Here is a 12049-nt window from a genome sequence, read left to right as displayed (position 1 = left end):
AGAGATTGGCATAGGCTGATCGATATGATAATACCTTCCAGGGTGGAAAGTGATCATAATCCCCTCTGCATGAAATTCATAGCTCCTAATGGGCTTAGAGAACTTAAATTGGGTGAGGAGAAATCCACTCTGGATATAGTCGTATCGAACAATATGCGCCACGTTAAGTGGGGCAGATATATTGAAAAGCCAGCGAAGCTGGAGGACCTCAAAAAAGTGGTGATCGAGGAAGTGGCCAAATTAAATATCCACTCTGCAAACCAAAACTTCCCCCAAATTATGCTTGAGGCTCACACCCTCTTTTTCATTAAACTCCAAGGGTTCTTTATGAAAACCATTAAGACAGAAAAGGTTAATAAAATAAAGTTACCCGAGGCGGGATGGTACAATAAAGCTTGTAAAGTTGCCCGTCATAACCTGAGTGTAGAACTTAGATCCAGGAACATTGAAGGAGTGAGAAATGCTAGGAAGGTATATAGGCACACACTGTTAGTGGCCAAGAAACAGTGGGATGAGGAGCATTGGAACGACCTGAAACTTGCTTGTTTGGCCAAAGATCAAAAACAATTCTGGGCTATAGTTAAGTGGGATAGAGGTGGGATTGCTCCATCGCCCCAAAATAATGTTGCCAAACATCAATGGGTCGACTTCTTCAGACCACAATACGCTTCCAATTTATCTGAGAGAGAGTACTCACTCCCCCCCACCGTTTATTATCAAACGCAGTTGTTTTCGATTAAAGATGTTAATCTAGCACTAGATTGTGTAACTGGGGGTCGAGCTCCGGGAATGGATGGTATACCAGCAGATGTGTTCTTAACTGATAGATCATCTTGGTGTCAGTATTTTCAATGGCTAGCTAATTCTGTGGCTATGGGTGCACCTATCCCCCCCTCATGGAAAGGTGCGGAAATCATTCCGGTTTTTAAAAAGGGTGATAAATCACTGCCTAACAACTATAGACCTATTAGTCTTATAGACTCAGCCCAAAAACTTATAGGTCGATTAGTGCAAAACAAATTGCAATCATGGGTTGAAGATAACGACATTTTATCCCCGTATCAGGCTGGTTTTCGTCCTTGTACCAGTTCTGTTGACCAGGTCTTTTATTTCTTAGCACTCTACTGGAGGAACGTAAAATTGACCAATGGGACCCTCTATGCGGTCTTTATAGACCTGAAATCAGCTTTCGATTTAGTGCCCCGCCCAAAACTTTGGAGGGTTCTCGCTGAAGCAGGGATGGCCCCGGAACTATTAACGTTGCTCGTCCGCTTGCTTGAGAACAATTATGCACGGATTAGATGGGGGACCCAGGGGGAGGTGACAGACCCATTTCCTGTCGAGCGTGGTGTCCGACAGGGGTGTGTCTTGGCACCCACGTTGTTCTCCCTGTATATCAATGGTATTGTAGATCATCTCAGTCGTTCCCCTACGGATGCCCCAGTATTGGCAGGGGCTCGTGTACCAGTCCTCATGTTCGCGGACGACACTTTGATAGTTTCGCGAACACCGAGTGGGCTTCAGAAGGCATTAAACATGTTTGGAGATTTTTGTCAATCACGTGGTCTTGAGATAAATACCTCCAAAACTAAGTTTATGTCTTTAAATCAGCGGAAAAGTTTTAGACGTGTAATTAATTTTAATGGCATCCCGTTGGAACAAGTCGAGGCATTCACATATTTAGGAATATCCCTCCAGAACAACATGAGCTGGAAAAATCACATTGACATGACTGCCCTAAAATTTCATCAGCTGGCGGGTGCAATCGCTTCCAAACACAAATCTTCCTTGTCTAAGCCTATTATCCCTGCCCTAGAAATTTACAATATGAAAGTCATTATTGCTTCCTTGTATGGCTCGGAACTTTGGGGATTTGCCAACCTGAACCAATTAAGATTGGCAGAAAACAAGTTTTTACGCTGCCTAGTTGGAGTTCCCCAAAGTACCCCAATGGTTCCGCTTGCATATGACCTAGGCAGGAAAATCATAGAGGATCTAGGGCGGTTGCACCCACTCCTATATTGGCGACGAATCATGACAACCCCTGAACTAGTCCATTATGCCATCGCCCTGAAGGATATAATTAGGGCGGACCGCTTTCATTCTATCCTATGGCTCAAGGAAATCAGGGATTTGTTAACAACACTGGGATTAGAACATTTATGGAATGACTTGGATGGCTCAAGTTTCCCATCTAAGTCCATTATTAAAAAGATTTATTGGGATATGACCCTGACGTCTGTCTTTAGCTCTGGCCAAAATACCAAGCTAAAGGACCGCTTCCTTGAAATTAAATCTATTCCCTTCTGCAAGACTTATTGGGACATTATAGAAAGGGTCACCGATAGAAAACTGTATTTCCAGTTTAGAATTGGGTCCCTTCCTGTAAAAGCATTTACTCAAAGATGGTCCTCCTCCCAGGATGATAAATGTCATCACTGTAGAGACCTGATTGAGGATATAGGCCATCTGTTGTTTGTATGTCCCTTGTATACTAATCCACGCCACAGGTGGTTAAAACCAGTGTGTTTAAATTTGGGGACACGCAGGTATATGGAGGCCCTAAGAATACTTGAATCTGATTGTACCCCTTGTATGGCTATTGCTGTTGCAAAATTTTTAGGGTGGACATCGATAATTCGATCCCGCACCTTAAAATCTCTAGAAGTTGGCCAATGAATTTTTTACACAAATCATGTATGATTAATTATAATATTGAGATCTTGCTTCTTTTTTGAACTGTTTCTATTAATTAGTAGTGATACTTTTATTCTTCTTTTACAACTTCTGTAATTCGCCAGCATTATGGTTTAATGAGTTTTTATAGTATTTTTATCTTGTAGTATTTATAGCACTTGTTAGGATGTTACTTGCTTTTATGACATGCTGTCGAATAAAGTTTTGAAACTGCAAACTGCAAGATGTAAATGACTGACTCGCTCACTCCTGTAATCTAGAGCACACGTCGTAATTGTCCTTAAATCTCTCATTTATACGTTCTGAAAGCTGTCACTGGTTGGCCGTGAGACGTATTTTTATTCTGACAGGCTTGAGGTGGGGGTTGCACCTCGTCGAGCCGCGGATACACCAGCCTCTCGTTTGTGGCAAAGCTGCTGATTTATGGCTTCTTCTGTTCAACTTTCCTCTGTGGGCGCGTTTATTTAACCGTGCCCCTTTGTAGCTGGTTTCATTAAAAACAAGCATTTGCAATGCATTGGTCTCGCCTTTAGGACCTTATAAGTATTTAATAAGGCAGCATATTAGCTTGGGTGCTGAAACATTTACTATTGTTTAATATGGAGGGAAAGTGAGGACCAAACTGCGTGACACGCCTGCTATGGGAACATATGGAGAGAAATAAGCTCTGCGAATGTGTGTGTGTAAGTGAAAACCGAGAGAATGAAGAGACAGAAGGAAGGAGAAAGAAGGGTGCGCGTTTGTGTGTGAGTGAGAAAGTGTGTGACAGAGAGAGAAAGCAATATGGAAAGAGAAATAGAGATAGTGTGGAGAGGGAGAGAGAGAGAGCGCGGGGAGAGAGAAAAGGGGGCAGAGGCTATGCAAGCATATAGGAAGGGACAGACAAGATCTGAAGTCGGCACTTTATCCAAGATGAGAAAGTATGGCAGATGGATACTCTTACGGGTGATTAGAGACTATACCCACCGAGGGCCTAATACGTTCAAACAAAATACTTTATACTAAGTCGTTATTTCTAAGCAGCCTGGCGAGGTGAAGTGCTATACAAATGACCCTTCCATACCAGTACACAAACTTATCAGGCAGTCATTCAAGATAAACATGTATGTATAAATCTCAAGACAAATCAATGTATGATCACGTTTATTCATGCACACGCCACACATAAAAACCATCATTCAGCATACGACTAACAGAAGTGAGGTGTAAACACAGATAGTGTCTAGCACTATCCCTTCAGTGGGTTGCACAATTACAGCAGGCAGGTGTACCCAAGCCTGAAGGCTACTTGGCAACACAAGCGAGATCATAACTTATTGCTACAACGGTTGGTGTTGCATTGTCACAGTGTAGGCACCCTGTATCACATGGTCAACGTTCGGCATGTAAAAACGAAAATTAAAATTAAAAAAAGAAATCTAGAGACAAACTCATCTAAATGTTCCTTCAAATACTTCTAAAGGTAGCCCAACAGCTTTGCTCCTAGCACCACGACCATCCAGCAAAATACACAATATACAACTACTAACAAAGGGGCATATCAGCAAGGCGAGGCGATAGAATTATCGCCGCTTTTGCGGCCGTTTTCGGCTGAAAAGCGGCGATAATTCTATCGCCTAATTAGCAAGCTCACGCTGACGCGTGAAAACTTGCGTTAGCGTAGGAATTCCTAACACCCAGCTTTGCATCTCTAATGAGATGCAAAGTGGGTGTTCCTGACCTGACAGGACCGGAGAAATGTCGCTAAGCGACATTTCTCCTATCATCAAGCCCAACGCTATTAAGCATAGCGTCAAGAAAAGTAGCGATAACCCTCTGTTATCGCTACTTTCCTTACGCCTGCTTCAGGACTGACTTAGCCATGATATCCTATGGAAGGTGGATATCATGGCTAAGTTTGAGAGTCTCTATCAACAAGCTAACGTTAGGCAGTTAGAGTGAGGATTTTTATCGCTGAGGAGATAAGCGTTGCTAATAGCATGCTATCTCAGCGATAAAAATCCACGTTACCCGGCGATAAATATCCTAGCGCTAAGTGCGCTTAGCGATAATTATCCTCACGCTAAGAGCGCTGAGCGATAATTATCGCCGGTTGTTGCTGATATGCCCCATAGGTGGGAGTGAAAATTATGCTTCCACGTACCCTATCGATAAAATAAAGTTAATTCATTTTTATTTAAAAATTACACAATAGTGAGCAAAACTCCACTTGATACCGCGAACGCACAAAAACTGTTGCAATGACTCCAGCTTACAGAGGAGTCAGAGCATTTTAACTTTCAAAGGCCTAAACTTACTTTGCATCGAGACCTGGAAACAAATGGGTACTGACGACCCTTGCGGCACAGGAGTCAAACACGTGCAGTGAGGACCCCTTCTCTTGCAGCGCCCACTCCCGTGGTACGCGCAACACGGGAGGAAAAGGGAAGCAGCAAAGAAGACAAGGATAACCAGCAACAGAGGCCCAGTGTAGTGAAACAAAATAGTCAGCACCCCTTTGCCGTGGCACAATACGAATTTGCCACCACTCTACTGATCACACACCCATCCGTACCCACCTCAGTCTTATGGCAGTTAGACCTTCTGTAACATATTATGAGCAACATGACAATATGATGCGTGCAGAGGATCAGCACTGCAGCCTGACAACTAGCACCCCTATTTCCACCAGGTGCACAACCAGATGCTACCTGTCAACAGTGCCACTGCTCCAAGTAACGCTAAGGGTGCCCCGCCTCGGGCCTCCGAGGCGTGAAGATGCCATCACACATGGGCTTGCAGGCACTCCACTCCAACTGAAGATACATTATCCTCTGCCTCTGTAATGAAAGCCCCTGCCTGATCAAAGTCATGGCCAGCCAGGACCCACCTCCTAAAAACCAGGCAACAGCACCATTCCCCTCCCACCCGGTCAGGCCCAGTGGCGCGGAATTCCACCACCCCGGATGTCGACGGTCCGTGAACATTTATGGATCAGGGTTAGATGGCAGCACGCACTGCCCAATGCCCGCAAGGCCGCTGCTCACGCTCGCCCACTCCCTGCTTACCGGGGAATGGTGGAGGCTGAAGCCAGGTGAGCTGCGCAGAGACTCAGGGTGGCAGCGCGCGAGAGACAAGAGAAGGCGCCCCTCGGATGGCGGCAAAAAAAGGAACGGACGTCTCACCACTCACGATCATATACATGCAGCGCCCCTCTGCCGCGACTGCATTGCACACGCCGCCAAGGGCAGCGATGCCTGATGCTCTTTACTACCGTAAGCTGTTCAAGGCTCTACAATGAGACAGCCATGGAGCACCAAATTGTGCTTGAGCATTTACTAAACGATGCAGCACAAAAGTCAAATTATGCGGCGTGATGGAGCACATTTTGCAGTGGGTTTATTTCACTATTTTTTTTCATGCTAGCTGGCAGAAACGTCACATGGGAGGAGAAGTGCGTTCCAAGCCTCGTTCTGGGAAGAGAAATTTTATTGGTTAAAGAAATAAAGGAAGGGCTAGGCTATGTAGCGCGAACTCGACCTGCAAGTATGTGAAGTTATATATACGAGCGCTAGTTGCTTACATCACACAAGAACAAATTAATTTTTGTGTGTTTTTAGGCATGGGGATATTAAATGATTTGCCCAGGATTTCAAGATGGTGAGCCAATGCGAGACTCGAACCGGGTTCCCTACTTACTGCCCCCTCTTCGCCTATCTCCCTCATTTCTGGCCGACGTCATGGCTCCCGGCTCTGGTATCTGACCCCCGGGCAGCGGAAATGTAAAACAGCCTGGGTTGCCTGGCGATCGTGGAATCCGCCATCCCTCCACTCCTGCAACCTCGCACGCGCCCACACACACATCCTTTCATCACACGCCTGCCTCGGTAGAAAAACCGGAAGAGAGCACGTCATTACGTGCACACCATTGTGATTAGGTGCCGGCCAGAACAAAGTGCGGAGAGTAAAGGGGCCAGTAGCCTTGGAAGGATACAAATGACGACATAATCGTCATGAGGCGGGACTAACAAACCTTAATTCAATCGGAAGGCAGCATTTAGCCAATGGAAAAGATGGGCGGACAGTGGGTGGAGCTTCAATGAAGCTTCCACCCTAAAGTGTATACTGCATGTCTCGGAGAGACAGCGCAAGACATAATCGTCATGAGGCGGGACTAACAAACCTTAATTCAATCAGAAGGCAGCATTTACTGACCTAAGCCAATGGAAAAGATGGGCGGACAGTGAGTGGAGCTTCAATGAAGCTTCTACACTAAAATGTATACTGCATGTCTAGGTGAGACCTAATAAGAAAAGGGAAAACGCGCATGTAAATAAAGCTTTGCGCCTGCCTATCACTGGTTCTTCATTGGGAGCCCAGATCTGTACCTGAGGTTCAGAGCGCCTGCATATAGTTCACACTCCTCCTGACTCCGCATCATATGACATGCCACTTGTGCAGTGGGCTGTCGGCTGCTCTGAAAGCCTCTCTGACTCCTTTCATTCTGACTGCCTGAACTCACAACCTGAGCAGGCATGACCGCAATTTAATCTAATATGCGAGGTTCTGCAATGGAAATCCTGCTTTGTGCCTGGTAAACTCAGATCATGTTTATTTAGAGGACTCAGGACATTTTATTCCTTACAGAAGAAGAAAGAGTGAAAGGGTTATAATGCATTCGTTTATTTGCCACCGGTTTTTGCAGAACATTGACGCCCTCATAAATTTGGAGAAATTACCAGGCGATAACACTGTCTGGGGAAATACTGATCCTGCCGGCTTTGGTTTAACTGCCCCTTTCAAAGTTTTCCAGATTGGAAAAAAGGTAACACAGTCATTAACACTGCACCATTTTCCTTGTTTCTGGTTGCAATGCTTGTGCTTGCTATATTAAAGTTATTACAAACACACTCGTTTTGCCTGGCAAAATGTGTACGTACGGTTTTGTGCACAAGTACGCAGATGCACACGGACATTCACAGATAATGCGCACAGGTAAAGGTGATTCAGAAAGTAAACTCATGAATTGCACCATGGATGCATACTGTAGATGCACTGTATTCTATGTAGCAGCCTGAGTCATCTTGAAAACCGATGAGATGAATACTTGGGAAGGCGCCTGGCACTGACATTTTGTCCATACTCCTTTGTTGTCACTGCTGAATGCCCTGTAAATTACTGGTTTTATTGTTGTAAAGACATTCATTTTGAGCTAAAAGGTTTTCTCCTTGGTCACTGCTGCCTGCTGGAATGTGTAGAGCGAAAGTAAACATAAATAATGCCACACAGAAGGGAAAGCTGGTCGGAACTGTAAAGGGGGACATTCACATTTAAAGCAATCGAATTTGCCTTCTGTGGGTTTTCAGATTGCTTGTGTGCAACATTTACATAGTTTCAGTGTACTGTACAATGTGAACACTACAGTAACTGTTGAACATGTTTAATGCAGTAAGACATGGGGCAGTTTTTAATGTGTTTAAATATTTCAAGAGGTCTGTGTAACATGTGCTTACAGTGGCCAGTCCTCTGATGTATGGCATTAAAACTGGCCCTGTGTACATGCCCCTACGTTAATACTGATGCCAAAAACATGGATTGACTTGCAAACAATGAATGTTAAAAACGTAGATGGAATGCATTTCAGTGATTTAGCTCTTCTCTTATTTTACATGTTTAATTAATCTTGCATTCCCCACGAGTTAGCTATTTTATAATGTTGTTGTTCATTTGTATTTGTTCTGTGCATACTTTGAGACTTGAGCCAGGCCAGGTGTTTATGAGGGGCTTTGATTGAGCACACAGGCGCTAAGGCTGAAGCCAAACAATGTGCCTGTCAGTGGGTGGCCTCTCTGCAGAGCACACAGAACAATGTTTGTGTATTCCATTTGCAACTGAAATTCAATGGAAATGTGTGTGAAGGGGGTACACTGATGTCAAAATATTTGCAAAGCAAAAGTAAGACAAATGAAGGTGCTTTTATTTGAGGGAGTGCAGTGCACGTTGGGGGCGGTGAAGTGACAGAGATGTGAGGAAGGGCATTCGGGGATGAGTGAAAGGACGATGCTGAAGAGGAAAGAGAGGGGGTTGAAGATGTGCAGATGGACAAGATGTGCAGAGAAAAAGAGGATACATATCTAACATAAAGCACACATAATTGAAGGTCAAAACTCCTTCCACAGGCCTCAATGCTATTTAATTCACAGAAAAGCTTGAACAGAAATTGCGCACTCCAAATTTCTCCGGGTCAATGTTTTAAACAATAGTTAGTCGGTGCAAACGAATTAATCCCCCTGAGTAGGGAATTCAAATCGTAGATAAAGTTAGCACGTTCCTGAATAGGAAAATGTCTTTCGTTTTGCACTCAATCTCAGAGATATGATCTCTTTTGTGAAATTAAACTCAGGTCAATCGAAGTTTATTCAAGCATAACTTGGGTTTATTAACCGTTGTTCAAAATTAATAACGTCAAAGAATTGTATTCATTCTTTATCAATGCATCATTTTTCCAACTGCCCAATGCATTACGGGCTTTTTTAAGCCCTTCTTCAGGGGCGGTACTCTGAAAGGATAAGGTATAGGGTTCAGTATATGCATACATTTTGTAAACACTCAATCGAAAAGAGAAATCTTTACCCAAACAATTATACAGTGGATGTTAATTGTAACAAACATAATCATGTTAAAACAGTATTAAAAATAATGCGTTCGTAATTGGTGGAAAAACACAATACCAGTGTTGGTAATTACCAAAATAGAGGCGCGCTACACATCATGGTAATATGAAGATATCCACTTGTTTAACGTGTTAGAACAACATAATGTGGTGTGCATTTACCAAAATCGTGAAAAAAGTAAAGCCGAAATGGACCAGGAAAGTTTGGGTGGTAGTGTAGGTGAAAAAATGAATGAGATGAATGAATGAAAATACCATGTAGGACAAAAGAATAATATGGTGTACCTTTGCCAAAATTATGAGAACAAGTAAAGACGAAATAAAAAGAGAGAAAAATCTAGATGGTGGTATAGGTGGCGAAAATGCATACAGCGTGGGACCTTTAAAAGAACTCCATCAATTTCTGACAAGTAACGGTAAATCAAACTTACGGTTGGTAATGGTGATGTATAGATTCTCCTGAAACCGGGAGAATCAAGTCAGAAACGCTCCGGTAAGTGTAATGGATAGTAATCATGTGATATATAGACACGTGATGAGGAAAAATGCGGGAAAAAGAGAACTACAAAGAAAACAGACTTGTAGTTCCAAAAGGTCAATAGAGTTTGATGAAACTACACGTGATCATGTGGTATATAGACATGTGATAAGAAAAAATGCGGGAAAAGGAGAACTACAAAGCAAACAGACTTGTAGTTCCAAGAGGTCAATAAAGTTAAATGAAACTATACGTACAAACAATATCGTGGTCAACAAAATATGAAATAATAAACAAAGGTGAGTACGGTTAAATCTGTAAAGGAATTAGGCCAAAAGTAAAATGGAAAAGACAGCGTGTGAAACTGAAGAAACACATGTAATTTGAATGATTCGAACGAGAAGCGCGAGTTCAAAAGATGGTACCAAATAATGGTGCTTGTTGAGGGGCGTCAATGTGATTATACAAGGGTACACGTGTATATGAAAAAATTCGTAAATAAAATAAAATAAAATAACTGTAAGGTTCAACATGAACTGTAAAGTTGATTTTCTCAACATCCTGGAGTCTATTCGAAATTTGATAACCATGGAAACCGTCCTATGTACCATTGATGTAAACTCACTTTACACCTCTATACCCCATGATAAAGGCATTGAGGCAATCGAGTCATTTCTAATGACCACAGACAAACCAGAGAATCTCAAAGTATTCCTGATGGAACTCATGCATTTCACCCTTTACCACAGTTACTTCGAATGGGCAGGAACATTTTACATTCAATGCTCCGGAACTTCCATGGGCAATTGTGCCGCCCCAACATACGCGAACCTCTTCATGCACCGTTTTGAAATGGACAACATACTTTGCAAACACGAGTGGACCCAACATCTTACCCTTTATAAAAGATACATTGATGACATTTTTATCTTATGGAATGGCCCAATTAATCATCTGGAATCACTAATTGAATCACTCAATACAGTTGACCAATGAATTCAATTTACTCACTGTATAAACAAAGAATCGATAACATTCCTGGATACCAAGGTCACATTACATCAAGGACACCTCACCACTGAAGTTTACACTAAACCTACTGACCGCAATAACCTTCTGCACTTTCACAGTTTCCACCAACCATCTCTCAAGAATCACTTGCCCTACTCACAACTACTACGATTGAAAAGAATCTCAAGTACCAATGAATAGTTTGAATTAAGCAAATCTGCTTGCATTTTCAAATTTGAACAACGAAAATATCCTACCAAAGTTCTTGACAACGCCATTTTGAAGTCTAACAAGTCTACCCGACAGATGCTTCTTTCACCCAAACCACCAAAAACTTCAGATCAACGAATGACATTTGTGTCAAAATTCTCGACACAAAGTTTCAACATAAAAAAAACCATCCTCAGGTATTGGCATATGTTAAGCATGGAAATGGATTTCAATAACATTTTCGAAATACCACCTAGATTTGCATACCAAAGATCACGCAACTTCAAACAAATATTGTCCAAAGCTGATGAACTCTCTACCAGCACCTTCAAAGGTACTTTACCATGTCTTAACTGTGGTAATTGCAACTCTATCATCAAAGGTACCAACATCCAACACCCTTCACAAGGCAACACGATTAAACTCAAGGTTACAGCCACATGTAACAGTCAGAATCTCATCTACATGTTGAAATGTCCATGTGGTTTGGTTTATGTGGGCAAAACCGAGAGAAAAATCCGCATACGGATTAATGAACACAAAAGCAACATATGTACCAAACAGGCGAAATCACCAATCGCAACTCATTTTCACCAGCATCAGCATAACATCTGCCAACTGCGATTTCTAGTTCTTGAACAGATTCCCCATCTGAGGGGACGAGACAATAGTAAATATCTATTACAAAGAGAAACATTTTGGATCCACAAGCTGAATTCCATACATCCGAAAGGTCTCAACGAGCGTTATGATCTGGGCTGTTTTCTGTAACTAAGGTCTTCTCTATTCACCTTAAAATGGAGATTTGAACTTTTACCCGACTTGTGATACCCTATTACCTTGTGTAACTTTACAGTTCATGTTGAACCTTACAGTTATTTTATTTTATTTACGAATTTTTTCATATACACGTGTACCCTTGTATAATCACATTGACGCCCCTCAACAAGCACCATGATTTGGTACCATCTTTTGAACTCGCGCTTCTCGTTCGAATCATT

Source organism: Triturus cristatus, chromosome 10 (genome assembly GCF_964204655.1).
Source record: "Triturus cristatus chromosome 10, aTriCri1.1, whole genome shotgun sequence".
In the NCBI taxonomy this organism is placed as follows: domain Eukaryota; kingdom Metazoa; phylum Chordata; class Amphibia; order Caudata; family Salamandridae; genus Triturus; species Triturus cristatus.
This window is presented reverse-complemented; position numbering follows the sequence as displayed.